This window comes from Cibotium barometz, chromosome 19 (genome assembly GCF_041138505.1).
Source record: "Cibotium barometz isolate CiBa-2024 chromosome 19, ASM4113850v1, whole genome shotgun sequence".
Taxonomy (NCBI): Eukaryota; Viridiplantae; Streptophyta; class Polypodiopsida; order Cyatheales; family Cibotiaceae; genus Cibotium; species Cibotium barometz.
The window spans coordinates 57,056,285-57,074,498 of NC_141064.1; positions in this window are offsets into that span (position 1 = coordinate 57,056,285).

Genomic DNA, 18,214 nt, shown 5'->3' on the forward strand with positions numbered 1-18,214 from the left:
ACAAAACGTGCTCTCTCTCCCCAACATCTTTCTTCCCCAACAAAACGTGCTCTCTCTCCCCAACATCTTTCTTCCCCAAACAAAACGTGCTCTCTCTCCCCAACATCTTTCTTCCCCTCTTTCTTCCCCTCGCCAAAAAAACACCCTTTTTTTTTCTTTTTTCCTTTCCTAAAAGAAAAATGTCTTTTCTTCCGTCCCCCCTAAAAGCAAAACGCCTTCTTCTTCTCTCTTTCCTCTTAATAGTAAAACACTCTTTCCTTTTCTTCAAAAACACTCTTACACACCATTACAAGTCCTCTCTCTCTCTCTCTCTCTCTCTCTCTCTCTCTCTCTCTCTCTCTCTCTCTCTCTCTCTCTCTCTCAGATATTCTCTACCTCTCTAAATCCTAAAAAGATAGCTCTCTCTCTTTATCTCTCCCACTAACTCTTTCTTCACGTTCTTTTTTCCTCTCTCTATACCTTTTCCTCTCCTCTTTTTTTTTCATTATTTCTTCTCTTCTTCTTTGTTTGTTCCTTCTTTCTCTTCTTTCAAAACCCTAATTTTTTTAATTTGATCTTTTTTCTGTATTTATATCACCTCTATTTATATCTAACTGAGCTGATCTGACCAAACCTGTAAGTCCCATAGTCAGATCAAGGAAAGATTGCACTTGGATCATAGAGACCAACTCTTTTTTCCTCATTGAGAGGCACAACCGTTGATTCTTTTCCATAGAACAATTTTTATCCCCGGGATTTACTTCATCTATTGTACCATAACAGAATTGAGTCTCATTTTAGGGATCCACCAGTGTCCAGCCTAACTCCATCCAGTCCCGTGGGTTAGCCAACTGCCCAAGCCAACCGCCCAACGGGGGATTTTTTTTTGCGAGCTTTTTTTGCCGAGATTTTTGAAGCAATGAACAAGGAGTCCGAGCTTTGCAAAGGACCATGAACTTACTATGAGCTTTGTAAAGGACCAAGAACTTACTTACATATAAATAACAAGCTTTGAAAGATCAACATACAAAATATACATATACATATACCTATCTAAATTCATGCACCTCATACATATACACATACAAAATATACATATACATACATACATGCAAGAGCTACCTACATACTAACATATATACATACATACATACATACATACTTTCTTACTTAAATATAAAAAACAATCCTTTAAACGATGAAAATCTCGATTACAAAGTCTTTTGATCCACATCATACGTATTGATATAATTATATATATACATATATCTACCTAAATTCATACACCTCATACATATACATATACATACATACATACAAGAGCTACCTACGCAGCACTAACATATATACATACTTTCTTACTTACTTAAATATATAACACAATCTTTTAAAGATCAAAAATGTATATATCGATCTTTAAACTTCCAAACCATGACAACCTTGATTACAAAGTCTTTTGATCCACAAATTATAGCATTCTTCTACGTGTCATCCCGACCTAATGAGAAATCTTCCAAACATGCTTTGGCTACCTCCATGTCATTCTCTATCCCCATATAGTGTCTTTTTAACTCTTGGCATGCACGTCCCAAGCCTCCATATCCCGCAAAAACATCCAAGACACCATCTCCTTCACTTGAGAAGGTCTCCACTAGCCACCTACAATGAAATGCAATCATAAACGTGCATCTAAGTATTTTGAAAAAGTAGCTATGAAAATTGTCTCACCTAAAGAACATAGGAGATCTTTCTGCACCACCTCGAATGTAGCGCTCCACCTCGAATGTAGCGCTCCAAGACCATTGTGCGTTGGAATGGATGCTTCTTATTCTTCTCAAAAATGAAATTTCATAGAGTGTTGAATAACTTCTTCGAAACATTTTGCCCAGCCTCACGATCAATAATAGGGACATGGCAATTTACTCGATAGAACATACTAAGCGCCAATGTATCCACCTACCATAACGAGAAAACATTATGTTTGGATATCCATACCACATAACATGTATACATAAAGGGAAATATTTGAGAGATTATGACTTACCCGTTCTCCATTCTCATACAAATAACTTGATTCCACATGAACAGACATTGTTCGACGCATGACCAATCCAATTTTCTTTCCCATGGAATATATTTTAGGAAGTTGATATATTAGACTCAAACACACAGACCAACCCTCATCAGCCACCCCACAAACAAACCAACAAAACTGAGTGTGGCATGTATCAATGATGAAGAAACTTGATTCCATGAGGGACACCCATCTGTATCTACATCAACAACCTGTAAACCTGTAGGAAAGTTAGCCCCCATACGAGGCGAGCCACTATATCTGAGGGAGCACCTCTATGAGATAGAGCCTTGGGAATCTTCATCAAGAATTCTTCCACACTACAAAAAAGATTTATGATGTTTGGTTTTGGTAAGTATAACTTGGAAAACTAATTATATGGTGAAATTATTCTTTTTACCTATCTGAGTCCTCGGAAAGAGTGTGGACGTCTACCAGCAACAATATGTGTGAAGAACATCTCTCACCTGTAAACAAGACAAAAAATGAGATGCATTTTGAAAGCACACACTTCTCAAAATAAATTTGCGCTGGAAAGTACTCTTACTAGTCATGTCCATGATGTCACATTTTCCTGACACCTCCCCCTCTTGAAGATGCTCTGGAGGGTCTCTCTCTTGATCTTCATTTGTGGGGTCTCCCTCTTGAACATCATGCATAATGTCAAGACGTCTCTTTGTTCGCCTCTCACGTTGCACTTGAGACGATGTAGATGTATGCTCTTAGTGTGATTGTGGCACTCGTGACAGTGGTGTGGATGGTTTTGGGGCCACGTGTGAGGATCCAACTACTGGAGACTGGGTCAAGTTTGTTGGCTGTGAGGAAGGTATTCTAGAGTCTTCTTGAGTTGGGGGCTCTCTTTCAAGCTCAGATTGGTAATTCTTAAATTCTTCAAGAAATAGATCATAGTTATATACGAGTTGAAAGAATACATCACCATTGGTGGATGGGTTTGCAATTATGAGCATCTTGTACGCTCTATCTCGAAATATTTGCTCTACACCACGTCCAGGTTTCTCACATTTTGTCTCATATTCTTGCAACCCCATGGCATGTCTATCAACGCATGATATAGCTTGCTTCACCGCATTTTCAAACGATGTCTATGTATAACGAAAAGAACTCATTATCACTCACATGATTAAAAAACATGGGACTAAAGTAAAAAAGCTTAAATAAACATACCTCCAAGAAATCTTGGAGACCATTACCTCCCTTTCAACAAAAAAAAAAAGATGCCAAGTTCCACCATTACTCTTTAGTAGAGGTCAATGAAAGCTTGGATACCATTACATCCCTTTCAAAACAAAAGATGTTAAGCTCCACCATTACTCTCTTGAAGAAAGCTTGGAGAACATTACATTCCTTTCAAAAAAAGGATAATAGACTTTGAGATAACATGTAGATGTCCCATTTTTATAGAGAGTATTATTTATTATAGGGTGCTAAGAATCCTCATTTGTTCAAGAGGGATCATGCAAATATATATGTAATAAGAAGGTACGTCTATATAAGATCACAAAGTCGTGCGTTACAAGTAGAAATTTACACCATTAAATTGATGTGACATTTACAAATATCCTATATGTAAGTGGTGAAACACCACTCATGTGATTGAGGGATGGCAAGTTTACCCTCTTTGAAGAGTAGTAATAGTGCACACTAAGATGTAGAGCTCTTTGCATTGTAAAGGATGGTCCTCATAGTTAGGCATTTGAGAATGAAGCATTTGCCACTAACTGATAATGTGACAGACAAAGTATCATAGAGTATACTCATAATTTGGAACGCACGTATGCTTATATATGAAGCTTCAGTGGATCTAGGAATGGTCAGATGCCAAGTTCATATTGAGATTCCTATTTGACATGTATGCACTTGGTTGATAAACCCAATCTTAGAGAAACTTTGAGAGCATTTTATGTCGATAGAGATAATTTCTATGTCCAACATGAATTTGGTAGACTTGACACACATGGTGATGATTGAAGAAGTTTACATGAAGTATTAAAATAGAGACAAAAAAGGGGGCCATTCGATAAAAGGAAACTTTCTTCAATCTCTCTTCAATAAGATAAAAAGGCATTCACAAATGTGGCATGTATGAATGATAGGAGAAAATGATTCTAATTAGGCTATAAGAAGGCTAGAGTCCAATAAAATGATTACGTAACTAAGTTACTTGGCTCAAGCCAATGCTCCTTATGGAACTTCAATAATAGTACTTGGAAAAAAGGCAGCACAAGGCATGCTAGAGGACTTTACGTAATAGCTTATTTTGTCACACTTGGATTTTGGATTTTGGACCATTCAACTTTGGGAATGAATCTTGTTGCTTTTAGAATATCATAAAGAAGTTAAGATCTACATAATTAGAGAGCGAATTTTGGGGTTTGTTTTGCATGAGGATGTGACTCCTCATGAGGGGGGCATGAGAACAAAGGGGACACTTACTCACATATAGCCCTTTTTGGTCAATTGAAGGTCTACATGGCATGCAAACACATCTAATTTGTCTTCAATTATGTATTGAGTGTAAGCAGTAAATTTTACAAGTTCACACATAAGTTTTTTTTCACAAATATGAATTTGCATCATCATGAATTGAATGTAAAACAAACTAGCTACTAGGAGACGAGATTTACAGACAAGTTTATATTTATCTTTGTATAGGGTCTTTTTAATGCTCTCTGGTGGTTATGACTATTGTACTTAATTTTGAATGGACAACATCATGTTAGTGGTGAATCTTTCCATGTTGATAATAAATAGCTATGCATGGTAATTCTAGTAAAGCAAATAATTTGAGTTTGGTTGCACTAAAAGATAAGCTACTTTAGTTTTAATGAAAATTGTATTCCTCGTATTATTTTTGCTTACTCTCTTATCTCCCCTAAACACTTAGGCCTTGCGTGGATATTATGTGAAATTTTATTTAGATTATAGAGAAAAAGGGTATAGCTAGATATGCACTTAGATTTCTACTAAGAGCCTTTATCCACTAGGGAATATGCTTAGTTTTCAAGAATTTCATTTAGTCCTAATTGTTTGATTTTGTTAACCCTGAATCCCACAAAATATGCTTCCAAAATAGTGGCCCGGCTTGTTCATGGGCACTTTTGGTTCTCCTTGGGTTATGTTTGGGTATTTAGTTTTCACGTGACCTTCTTCGTAGACTACAGCAGAAAAAATATTTCAAAAAAATAGGTTACCCAAAAGCTTCCATAATGATAGTATGCCCTAGAAATTCAAAGGAAAATGTTGGGCTATATACAAAAATGTTGGCCCTAGAAATTCCTTACGTCCCCCTTGCTCCGGCCACTCCAAGCTCTCGGCAGAGCCTGGGGATGCTCTGCGCTAGCGCAGACCATCCCCAGGCTCTGCCGAGAGCCTAGAGTGGCATAACATGGTCTATATGAGGATTTGCAACTGAATGTTTAGGAAGTAGAGGTCCATACATTTTATGAAATACTCCATGGCCATGCACTAATTGTTGCTGGCCAAAAATGTTGTAATGTAACATACATTGCTTGCTCCAGCCACTCCAAGCTCCCGGCAGAGCCTGGGGCAGACCATCCCCAGGCTCTGTCGAGAGCCTGGAGTGGCATAACATGGTCTACATGAGGATTTGCAACTGAATGTTTAGGAAGTAGAGGTCCATACATTTTATGAAATAATCCATGGCCATGCACTAATTGTTGCTAGCCAAAAATGTTGTAATGTGACATACATTGCTTGCTCCAGCCACTCCAGGCTCCCGACAGAGCCTGGGGATGGCTCTGCCGGGAGCCTGGAGTGGTGGAAAGCAAGGGGGGCAACTAGCGCGGGAGTCGCTGGCCAGTTTAGGTGACTAGCATTCTGCTACTGTTGACATGACAGGTGGCCAGCTGATGGCGAGTAGACTGGAGTAGGCGGGGAGGTGACGTGCAGGAGCTAGCTAGAATCGGAGCAGGCAAGCTCCACGTGTGGTGAGCACTAGAACTAGAGCAGGCAGACTCGCTGACCAGAGCAGCCAGGTGTGCACGCGACGGCTCCACGTGTGGTGAGCACTAGAACTAGAGCAGGCAGACTCGCTGACCAGAGCAGCCGGTTGTGCACGCGACGACGACGAGCAGAGCGGTGGAATTGGGTGATGAGGCAGGCCAGCGAGGGTGCGAAGATGGTGACATGGCAGTTTGGGGCACACGAAGACAGCTGGATGGCAACGTGGCAGGCCAGGCGGGTGCGTAGACGTCTGGACGATGATGACACCTGGCACCGATGCCGATCGCAGCTGCTACTACAAGGATGGACATTGGATCCAAATTTTGGCAATGACACTTGGCACGGATGTCGGTCGGAGCTGCTAACAGCGATGGATGTTGGACCCAAATTTTTGAAATCTGTGGCCTATGCCACGTGAGCCCAAAAGGGGGGCTAAGCTCTCTGCGTGGGGCTCCTCGCGAGCTGCGAGCTCCGTCGACTGGCAAGGCGGTGGTGGAGCCCTCCCCGCTAACTCCACCCCTCTTGGAGGCTGAAACGGGCAGCAAGAGCGCCAGGCAATGGACGGATTGTATTGGTTTCGACATATGGAAACGTGCAGGGAAGAGGGGGTCGGGTACTCCACGGCTAGGGACCTGCAGAGGCAGGCTCTGATACCATTGTTGGGGGTTAGGGTTTCAGAGAAACAAAGACACACACACACAAAGATGGTACATAGCAACAAGCTCTCAAGAGAGTGAGAGATGAATATTGCTACTCAAAGTAGATGAGGTACAAAGATGTGTGGAGCAAGGGAGTTGACTCCACAATATCATAATACAATCAAAATAAGTGTGGTGTCCTTTCACACGTAATATCCAAGGGGAAAAACCCAAAGGGATAAAAGTGCCCTTGGTTAACCCATGTTCACATGTGGCATTACTCATAGCATATGTGGCATAACTCATAGCATATATGCCAATAAAACAGCACTGTTGAGTCAAATTCAGCAAGGTTCTTCATGACAAAATTGAAGGCAAACATTATTTAAACCTGCGTGAGGCTTGTGGCTCTAGGGTGGAACCTTTGAGTGGCTAGAGCTAAGGTTTTCATGGCTGGTTATTTGGGACAGCACTATTGCTAGAGGGTGTGATCACGTACTAGAGTATGGTTGTGATCAAGGCCTTAGGCAAATTATTTTTCTTGTTTTCATCATATTCTGCATGTATCTGGTGCCAGCCCCTGTAGAGTGCTTACTCACTGCCATTTGTTCTCTTGTACTGGAACACTCTGTTGTGGTAATAAAGATACCTCACGGGGGGGAGGGGGGGGGGGGCGGAGGGTGCTAGGCTAACTTCAGCCCCTAGTGTTGTGTCTTGTGCAAGCTTTCATATTAGTGTTTCAGTGGTTTTCAAACCAGGTTTATGTATTGCCAGATGCCTATGTATTATGCCATTATGTTATGCATGGATTAAGATTTTCTATGCATAGGTTTTCAGATTGTGACAATGGTATTGGAGCATCGGTTCTCTAGTCTATGGTAAATCCTCTTTTTGGGGGGTAGTAGATAGAACGTTCCGAGCGCATGAATTGTTGTGTTGGCATAAATTTGTGGTTTGCAATCATGGCTGAACATGTGAGTGATGATGAGCATGTGATGAATACACGTAACAAGCATAAGGCACCTGGTTTGTTTCAACCATTGCCTATTCCGGATCAGGGAGTCCATGGCCATGGATTTTACCATGGATTTGCCTAAAACGCGAGAGGGGAATGATGCCGTATGGACTATCATTGACAGGTTTAGGAAGCAGGCTCATTTCATTCCTGTGCGAAAGAATATTAAGCCTGAGCACGTGGTGAGAATATTCTTGGCCCATATTTTCAAGCATCATGGTATATCCAAGACTATTGTGGGTGATCAGAATCCGAGAACCACAAGTTTGTTTTGGCGGGCTTTATTTGATAATATGGGCACAAAGCTGAATTTTTCATCAGCTTGTCATCCTTAGACAGATGGGCAAAGTGAAATTGCAAATGCAATTGTACTTGATTTGCTCAAATGCTATGCAGCTAAGTGGAAATTAGATTGGGAGAAGTACTTGTCTCTTGTGGAGCTTGCTTATAACAATATGGTGCACACCACCATTGGGAAAGCACCTTTTGAGATTGTTTGTGGCAGGGTGGTGCTTCCACATATCCTTCGCATGAAGAATGAAATCTTTGCTACTGATGAGTAACTAGATACAGATTTCTCATAGATACGGACAACCAGACAAAGAACTCAAGAAAAACACCTTCTTTCATGGACATCTGACAAAAAAGATTGCAGTTGGACTTCTGACAGAGGATGAGAAAACTAAAATAGTTTGCCACTTTTGTCGCAAAACTGCACACTGTGTGCAAGTGTGTAGATGTGTTGTGTATTACGTAATGCCTCGTATCACAACTATTACAAGAATGATGCTCCACACTGGGCTGCATGAACATCCAGTTCAGCCAGGAACTTCAAGGTCAATGTTGGAGCACGTGAAAATGTTTGTTTCTCAAGTGTTGAAAGCCCAGAGAAGTGCAAGTCCTCGAAAAATACATATGGATATTGTGAAGGATATGCTATTTTCCTCCATGATGAATCAAAATGATGAGCTACCTATACAAGTATTGGGGATCATGAGCTCTGCAAATTTTTGGAGGAGTTGAGTTCTCTTGTGGAAAACCAGAGGTGAGTATTCATTCTGTAACTTAATTATATTTGGATGCATTTTTCTACATTCGGTCCTCTCTTTATTGTGAAATTATGTTTTTTAGGTTTGGACGCATTGTATCCCAGGAGAAAATAAAATTGATGCCGGCAGGAGAGGGCTTTGATAGCATCCTTCTTATACAGAGAAGATCTCGCTATTCATTTATACAAGGTAGCCGTTTCCCAGGACAAGGTGGCCTTGATGACAAATGTTATGTCTTTAAGATATCTTTGCGAGGACCAGCATCAAGCGTGGACTTGGTGAATCGCATGCGGTGTGATAGTGGAGGTGACTTGTCAAAGTCCTAGGTTTTGTTTGATCACACTCATCGAGTTTCTGGTTGGTCAACAATGGCTTGTCATGTTTACAACCCAAGGTGAGACTACGTACTTCAATTTTTTCCTTTCTTTCATTTACCTTGAAATGATAGTTGATTGAAAAAAATTCTCTCCAAAATCCTATAGTGTTCAATAGGTGTTGACAATTGCCACATGCGAAATGAAGGAGGAGGATACAAAAATCCATTGAGTGCTATTTTGGGAAATGCTGAATAGCACAATGGAGCAATGCGGTTATGCACCCGCACACTTCTATGGGTTTATGGCTGAAGAAGCAGGGTCAAGTTGGTGTGCAGTTAGGACCGTTTTCAATGGGGGTCCGCACAACATTATGGAGGACAGGGAGCGAACGTGCTTATTCCATTGGAAACAAAGTTTGATGAAGCATGCTAAACAATGCGTGAAGGCAGAAAGTCGACAACACCATATTGACTTGTGTGAAGAATGGAGATTGGCAACCAATAAGGAGTCAACTTTCTTAAAAAGTAAAGAGATTCGTGAGTGGTGGGGAAATGGATATGTTCATGAGGAAAAACTATCATTAATAGATACGTGGATGAGTTGGTGGGAAGTACGAATAGCACATTGGGGCAACCTCATGTCAAGGGTGAGAAATTTTATGGAGAAATGATATGTTGTATGGATGTATTTGCATTGGAGTCAATTTTGTGAATTCATGTATGAAACCTCTTGTGTGCAGGTGGTCTTAAGCTCGGTGGATTTAGCACAAACCCCTCGAACAAACTTATCTAAAAGTGTACATGGGAGTTGGCTTGCTGGTGAAGGATACAAGGAAAAGGTTAGCTCGTATGATGCGTGCATTTCAGATATGGCAAACGCTTTACAAAGTGCAAAGCAATATGCATATCAGATGGGGAAGCACAAAGGTGAGGGACCAAGCTTGAGCAAGTTGCTGGACAGGGTGGCAGCAAGGTCAAGACCGACACCACCACAAGTGGCTCGCATGGTCCATGAAACAGTGGCTAATACTCCTATGTATGAGGAATCAAGGCCTCTACATGGAGATAAGGAGACTATTCAATGGAAGAGGGTGAGGACAATGGAAGTAGACCAATGCTCACATCGTCCAGGTTATGTCATGCAGAGCAGACATCGTCAAAATTGAGGAACAGCAAGAAGAGTAAGTTTTGGAGATAGATCTAGAACAAACAGTGCAGCAAGTCACGCTTCAAGGGGAGGACCAAAAAGTCCAATGACTGGAGGAAACAAAGATGTTGGACATGAGGAGCCTAAACAACATTATGGCACAATGAGCGAAGGACAAATGCATGTAAAGAAAGAGGCCGTTGGATGTACAATGTGGGCCATTAGACGAACCCCATTAAACTCAAAAGTCAAATATTGATGGAAGACTTAAGTGCAACTAATACATACAGGGAAGCTCTATTGGAGTTGTTGCCCCTAGCTTCTACTCAGAGCGGGCGACGACATCCTGGTTCGGGAGGGCCAAAGGCTCAGATGATGTGGTTTTGTCCTTCAGATGTTTCACACACATGGCATGTAGATCCAAACATAATGTATATGTATGTATGTATATATGTATGTATATATGTAGGAAGGTAGGTAGGTAGGTAGGTAGGTGTGTTTGAGAATATGCATGTATATATGTATGTATGTATGTGAATGTATTTGTTTCTCTTTCATAAATACTTTACTATATAAAAGCTCACCAAAATGTATCATTTTTCTTACAAGCTCGCATAAAACTCTCTTATCTCCAAAAAGCTCGCCAAATAAAGCTCGCAAAAAAATCAAACCCCCGCCCAACCACTTTAGAGATGGGATTCGATTAAGAATTTGGTTAGGTTTTGTCCCGAGTACCAGGGAAAAGAGTTTCGAGGCCCCCTAGCCAGATATTCATGCAAACTTAAAACTAGTCACACCACTTACACACCCAATATGAAATTGCCTTTTTCATAGATTCAGATGTCTTTAAAACAATCATTTAATGAAATCATAGTGTCACTGATCATAATCCTCAAAATCTCCGGTTGAGTCCTAATTTCCGATCATTCCTTCATCGGTGTACCTATGGCATCATTGGCAACCAGAACGCTCACCACCTGTCCACTCATGGGCCTTTTTGATAGTTCCTAGCTCAAAGTAACCAGAAATATTTTCACTTATAAAAATCAAAATGGAATCTCCGTTGAAGATCAGCAAGATCAACCAACGGATCCATATAAAAGAGCTATGGACTCATCCGTTGAGGACCAGCAGGGTCAATCAACGAGATCCATGCCCGAATTCAGAAAACAACTCTTACTCCTTGTTCCAGTATCTTCCACGATACACGTGTGGGTATCTTCGGCGACCCAGAGCCCGAGCACTGTATGGTCAGTACCCTCCAGGATCCTTCACAGGTCACCTAGCGCTTCACTCATAGGCCGCTTCCTTGGTCCCTTATCCACCATACCGGAAGCTCTCCATTCATAACTACCCCGATCCACATCACATCACATCACATCCATTTTACCTCACATCTTAATAATTCACATCTATCCCGATTCACATGACATCACATCTCATTTATTCACATCCTGATTCACATCACATTCACTCATATCCATCATATTCATTCTCATCACCATCCCATCACATACATAACATAACATCACATCTATCCACATCATATCTCATTCATACACATCTCATCTCATTCATTCACATCCGTCCAATCATATCTCATTCATTCACATCATATCTCATTCATCCGCATCCATCCAATCGTTCACATGTATGATTACCCACATCTATTCATACATTCATATCTATCACTTCACATCCACATATATTCATGTCACATCACATCACATTCTTTCACATACACATCCACATCACATTCTTTCACATACACATCCACATCCATTCATACATCCACATCCATTCTTCACATACATATCCACATCCATTCTTTCACATACATCCACATCCATTCTTCACATACATATCCACATCCATCATTCACATCATATCTCATTCATACACATCTCATCTCATTCATCCACATCCATCCAATCGTTCACATGTATGATTACCCACATCTATTCATACATTTATATCTATCACTTCACATCCACATATATTCATGTCACATCACATCACATTCTTTCACATCCACATCCACATCCATTCATACATCCACATCCATTCTTCACATACATATCCACATCCATTCTTTCACATACATCCACATCCATTCTTCACATACATATCCACATCCATTCTTTCACATACACATTCGCATCCATTCTAAAGTTGATTTTTATGCATAAATAGATGCATAAAAGGATTTTTATAAAACTGTTATTCCCACTGAAGTTGATTTTTATGCATAAATAGATGCATAAAATGATTTTTATAAAAGTGTTATTCCCACTGAAGTTGATTTTTATGCATAAATAGATGCGTAAAGAATCTTTATATCAAAATTAAAATTCTCTTAAATTCTTTGTTTAAATTCTATGAATAGATGTAATGAGATGTGATGAGAATCAGATAGGTGTGAATGAATGGATGGATGGATGTGATGTGAATAGAGGTGATGAGATGTGAGGTGAATAGATGTAATGAGATGTGATGAGAATCAGATAGGTGTGAATGAATGGATGGATGGATATGATGCGAATAAAGGTGATGAGATGTGAGGTGAATAGATGTAATGAGATGTGATGAGAATCAGATAGATGTGAATGGATGGATGGATATGATGCGAATAGAGGTGATGAGATGTGAGGTGAATAGATGTAATGAGATGTGATGAGAATCAAATAAGTGTGAATGAATGGATGGATGTGATGTGAATAGAGGTGATGAGATGTGAGGTGAATAGATATAATGAGATGTGATGAGAATCCGATAGATGTGAATGAATGGATGGATGTGATGTGAATAGAGGTGATAAGATGTGAGGTGAATAGATGTGACGAGATGTGATGTGAATCAGATAGATGTGAATGAATGGATGAGATGTGATGTCATGTAAATTAAGATGTAAATGAATGATATGGGATATGAGTGGATGATATGTGATGAAAATGGATGTGAATGTATAAGTGAAGAATGGATGTGGTTATGTATGTGAAGAATGGATGTGAATGTATATGTGAGAGAATAACACTTTTGAAATAAAAATAAATCCTTTATACATCGTTCTATGCATAAAATAAATATTAATGAGAATAACACTTTTGAAATAAAAATAAATCCTTTATGCATCTTTCTATGCATAAAATTAATTTTAATGAGAATAACACTTTTGAAATAAAAATAAATCCTTTATGCATCTTTTTATGCAAAAAAATCAATTTTAATGAGGATAACACTTTTGAAATAAAAATAAATCCTTTATGCATCTTTTTATGCAAAAAATCAATTTTAATGAGAATAACACTTTTGAAATAAAAATAAATCATTTATGCATCTTTCTATGCATAAAATTAAATTCAATAAAAATAACACTTTTATAATAAATAATTTCCATTATGCATCTTCCTATGCATAGAAATTAATTTTAATAATTAATATCAGTGATATCCATGCATATTCATAGGTGAATATGTGCATGGATATCACTGATATTAATTTTAATAATTAATATCAGTGATATCCATGCATATTCATAGGTGAATATGTACATGGAGTAAATTAGATTATTTCTTTTAGAATGCACAAACTATGGGAATTACTCTTTTGGAATAACATAAAAATAAACTTTCTTTTCCACAAAATTCTAGAGAATTTTGCCATAACCTCCTTTGTATGGCTGACCATTTCTCATTTTTATTATTCTATTTTCAACTTAAAGTAACCCCAATTAGATGTAAAGGACTCTAATCTACACAATTTTTAATTTCCAAGAGAGTAAACAATAAGAAAAGTTTAATTAATCTTTTTGTTAATCATTCTAGGATAAAGAAGGGCTGAATTGTAAAGAAGAGAAGGGGGTGCCCTTTTTATCAAGGCATAGCATTAGAATTTACTTCAATCAACTATAAAACAAGAAAATCAAGAAAACCATAGATTTAAAATTAAAAAGTAAGAAAATTTAGCTTACATGGAGTTGTAAGCTTTCCTTTGGCTTGAGGGATTGAGGGTTCTACTCTTGTTTGAAGCAAGAGTGGCCACCAATTACTTTGGAGAGGATTAAGCCAAAAACAATTGAATTATCAAGAAAATTCAATGTAAATGGCTTTGGGTAGGAGTAGAGTAATAATCCATAAACACCATTAAGCTTTTACAAAGGGGGAGGCTTCTATTTATAGGAAAAAGTGAGCCTCTAACCAAGCAAACTGATTCTATAATTTTTCATATCAGTTTGGTCAATTTTTGATCATTTTTAGGTAAGATTAGCTTTATTTTTTGGATCTAGTTAAAACAGGAGAGAGGAGAGATGAAATTATCTCATTATTTTTTAGTTTGAAACTCCTCCACACATGTGAAATAGGTGCCTCCTTCATGAGGGGAGATCCCCACATTGAGATGTCAAAAATTCATCATTTCCTCTAAATATCTCTTAATTTTTAACTAATAAACCTTGTACTCAGTCAACTCTTCATCTTATGTGAGCATTTACTCATTTTTGGGGGGTTTTTCTTTTATTCTTCAATTTATCTCCTCCCTACGTTTGGATTAATCTTATTGGTCCATAGGAACCTTAATTAGACCATAATTCAAAAATTTCTAATCTGGATCCTTAGGTTAAGGTCCTTTTTACCTATTTTTAATTAATTCCAATTGCACATTGGAAAGTTCTTTTTGAATTTCTATTTCAGGGGAAACCATTTTTGACACTAGGAGGATTTTTATATCTAAAAATATCTCAATTTTGAATTACCTCCCTCTAGACATTTTCTCTCCAAGCCAAAACAGGGTAAAATAGGATCTTTCTTTTATTTCAGAGGGGAATAATTATAAGATCAGAAGGGGAGGTTCTTACACCTCCACACCTCAAAAGCTGGAGGGAGGAATCTTACACATGTTGACAAAGTCTGAGAATATTTAGGAACTTTCAAATAAACCAATGCTTCTGGCTCAAAAGACTGAGGTGAGCGTCCCGTATCAGCATAAAACCATGCTCTATCTTGAGCACTCTTGATAGAATCCTGAGCTTCGGTCAACATTTCCTCCATATGGCACATAAGAAATCCTGCCATGCATCAAGCTCAACGTCCTTAAGACCAACATCAACAGGTGCCCTGGGTTGATACCCATACATAAGCATGAACGGACTATAACTAGTAGTCGAGTGCACTTAGAACTGTTATAGGCAAATTTCATCATTGGAATATATTTTTCCCAACTCGATGGTTTTCCAGATACATATGCACGAAGCCTATCCTCTACAATCTGATTCACACACTCTATTTGCCCATCGGACTATGGGTGATCAGAGAAACTTATACTCAAAGTAGTTTCCAATTTCTTGAAAACTTTCTACCAAAAATGAGTTGTGAACTTAGAGTTCTGATCGCTCACAATATCAGAAGGTAGACCATACAATCTAAATAGTTTTTGAACAAATTGCTAAGCCAATTCCGAAGCTTTAACTGTAAAAACCTAGCCATCTTTGTCAATCTATCCCATGACTACCCAAATGGCATCGTGACCCCTGCTGGTACGTGGAAGTCCCGTAATGAAATCCATGGAAATAATTTTTCACTTTCGAGATGGAATATCCAGGGATATAATAACCTAGCAGATTTAAGATGCTCTGCCTTACTAATCTGACACTGATGACATTTGACCACATAATTGTGAACAAAATCCTTCATTTTTTGCAAATAAAAAGTCCTTCTAACCAAAGCCAAGGTACGTTGTATGCCCGAATGTCCTGCCGATGGTGCATCATGACACTCAAATAGGATCCTCAGTTTAATTTTTGGCACATCCGATATGCAAACCTTATCATTTCAAAATAAAAGACCATTCCCAATAGAAAATTGGTTGGCTTTTCCTTGATTCACTAGGTTTTGATCTGCCTCAGAGTTGGATCTCGATTTTACCAAATTCTAATATTTTCCAAAGAAAATATATGTGCTGCATTTTCCCTTGAGTGAATCGTACAAGTTAGAAGTAATTTTCGTGAAGCTAAGTTCATTAACTTTACCAATTCAACTCAACATATCAGCAATGCTATTCAAGAAAGCTAGTTTTTTTATATTTAATCTAAAATCAAAGTCTTGCATTAATTCAACCCATCTAGCCTTTCTACCTTTCACATCTGGTTGATCACAAATGAACTACAAAGACTAATGATCAATCAAGACCATAAATTGAGACCCGTAGAGATACTATCTTCATGCCTTTAAAACATAAATAATTGCATACAACTCTTTCTCCTGAACTAGGTATCTTGTCTGTGCATCGTTCAATTTCTTACTCTCGAAGGCCACAAGCTTCCCACACTGGAACAAAGCTATGCCTACCACAAAATCACTAGCATCAATCTCAACGATGTAAGGCTTTCTAGAATCTGGCAAGGCTAACACAAGAGCATCTCGAACTTTATTTTTCAAAGTATCAAAAGTTCCTTGTAGCTTCTCATTCCACTCAATCGGAGAATTGGACTTCTTATTTTTACCCTTAAGAGGGTTGGTAAAAGGCACTGTCAACTTCAAATAATCCTTGATAGATTTTCAAAGAAATACCACGAAACCTAAGAAAGATCTTAACTACTTGGCCATATGCGGAATTAGCCATTCCAAAACCTTTTGGATTTGATCCAAATCTATACTTAAGCCATCTCAAAAGATCTTATGACCTAAGTATAACAATTCCTTCTTGAAGAATTCACACTTAGATAATCTACAATACAGTTTCTCCTTCCTGAGCCTTCCTAGAACCTCTTTAAGATAATTCTCATGCTCATCCAAAGTTTTATTGTATAATAAAATATTATCTAAGAGAACCACCACGTATTTTCCTAACAGATCCTAAAATATATCATTCATCATCTGTTGGAAAGTTGCTGGTACATTAGTGAGACCAAAGGGTAACACTAAAAATTCATAATGGCCATAACGTGTCCTAAAAGCAGTTTTAGGAACATCTTCCTTTGCAATACAGATCTAATGATAACCGATTCACAAATCAAGCTTTGTGAAATACTTAACTCCTTGCAACCTATCAATAAGATTGTTTGGTTTAAGCAATGGGTATTTGTTTTTAATTGTAACTTTGTTAAGACATTTGTAATCAATACACATCCGCCACGTACCTTGATCTTTTTTCTTAACCAGGAGAACTGGTGCACCCCAAGGAGACTTACTTGGTCTAATTTGACTCACATCTCATCATGACATTTGGCAATAATTGCCTCAAGATGCTCTGTCACTTCCAAAAAATCACTCTTTCCAACAACCTCCTCTTCTTCAGCTTGAAATTTTAGATCTTCCCTACCCAAGTTAGGATGATCACTCATCTCATCGACATTATCATTGATTGAGAAGTCAATATGAGCCATGGTAATAAAGTTCTTCAAAAAATCACGATTCAATCGAATTCAACTTCACTTGCCCTCTTTCAACCAAAATGATATAGCCAATCAATTTGCTAGAACTGACTGCACATAAGAAAAAATGCTTTAATCAGCATTTGGTGGCTAAACAACAGTAAAAAATCATGAAAACACCATCTAGAATTAACCAAACGGAAATAACTACAAATATGAGGCACACTTGCATTAATTATACATAAATAATCCACATCTACCTAATGTCAGCACATAAGAAACATACTTCAACACTAGATAGCCCCCAAAAATATTAAATTCTCGAGAAAAAAGAATTATCATGATTTTTTCCTAATTTTCTCTATTTTTCTAGGGCCTCAAAATTTACTAATTTTGAAATCCACCAAATTCTATCTTATGGCACTCCAAATCTAAATTCTTCTAGAAACTTTTAGCAATACAATTTGCCAAAACATAATTGATATTTCAAAAATTTAAATTTCTAAGATTTTCCAAAATATAATTGATATTTTAAAAATACCAATTTTTAGGATTTGTAAAATAATTTCTAGAATTTTTCTAAATTTTGGTAATTATTAAAAAAATTACCCCGAGCATCCCATCAAACACAAATTTTTCAATTCCA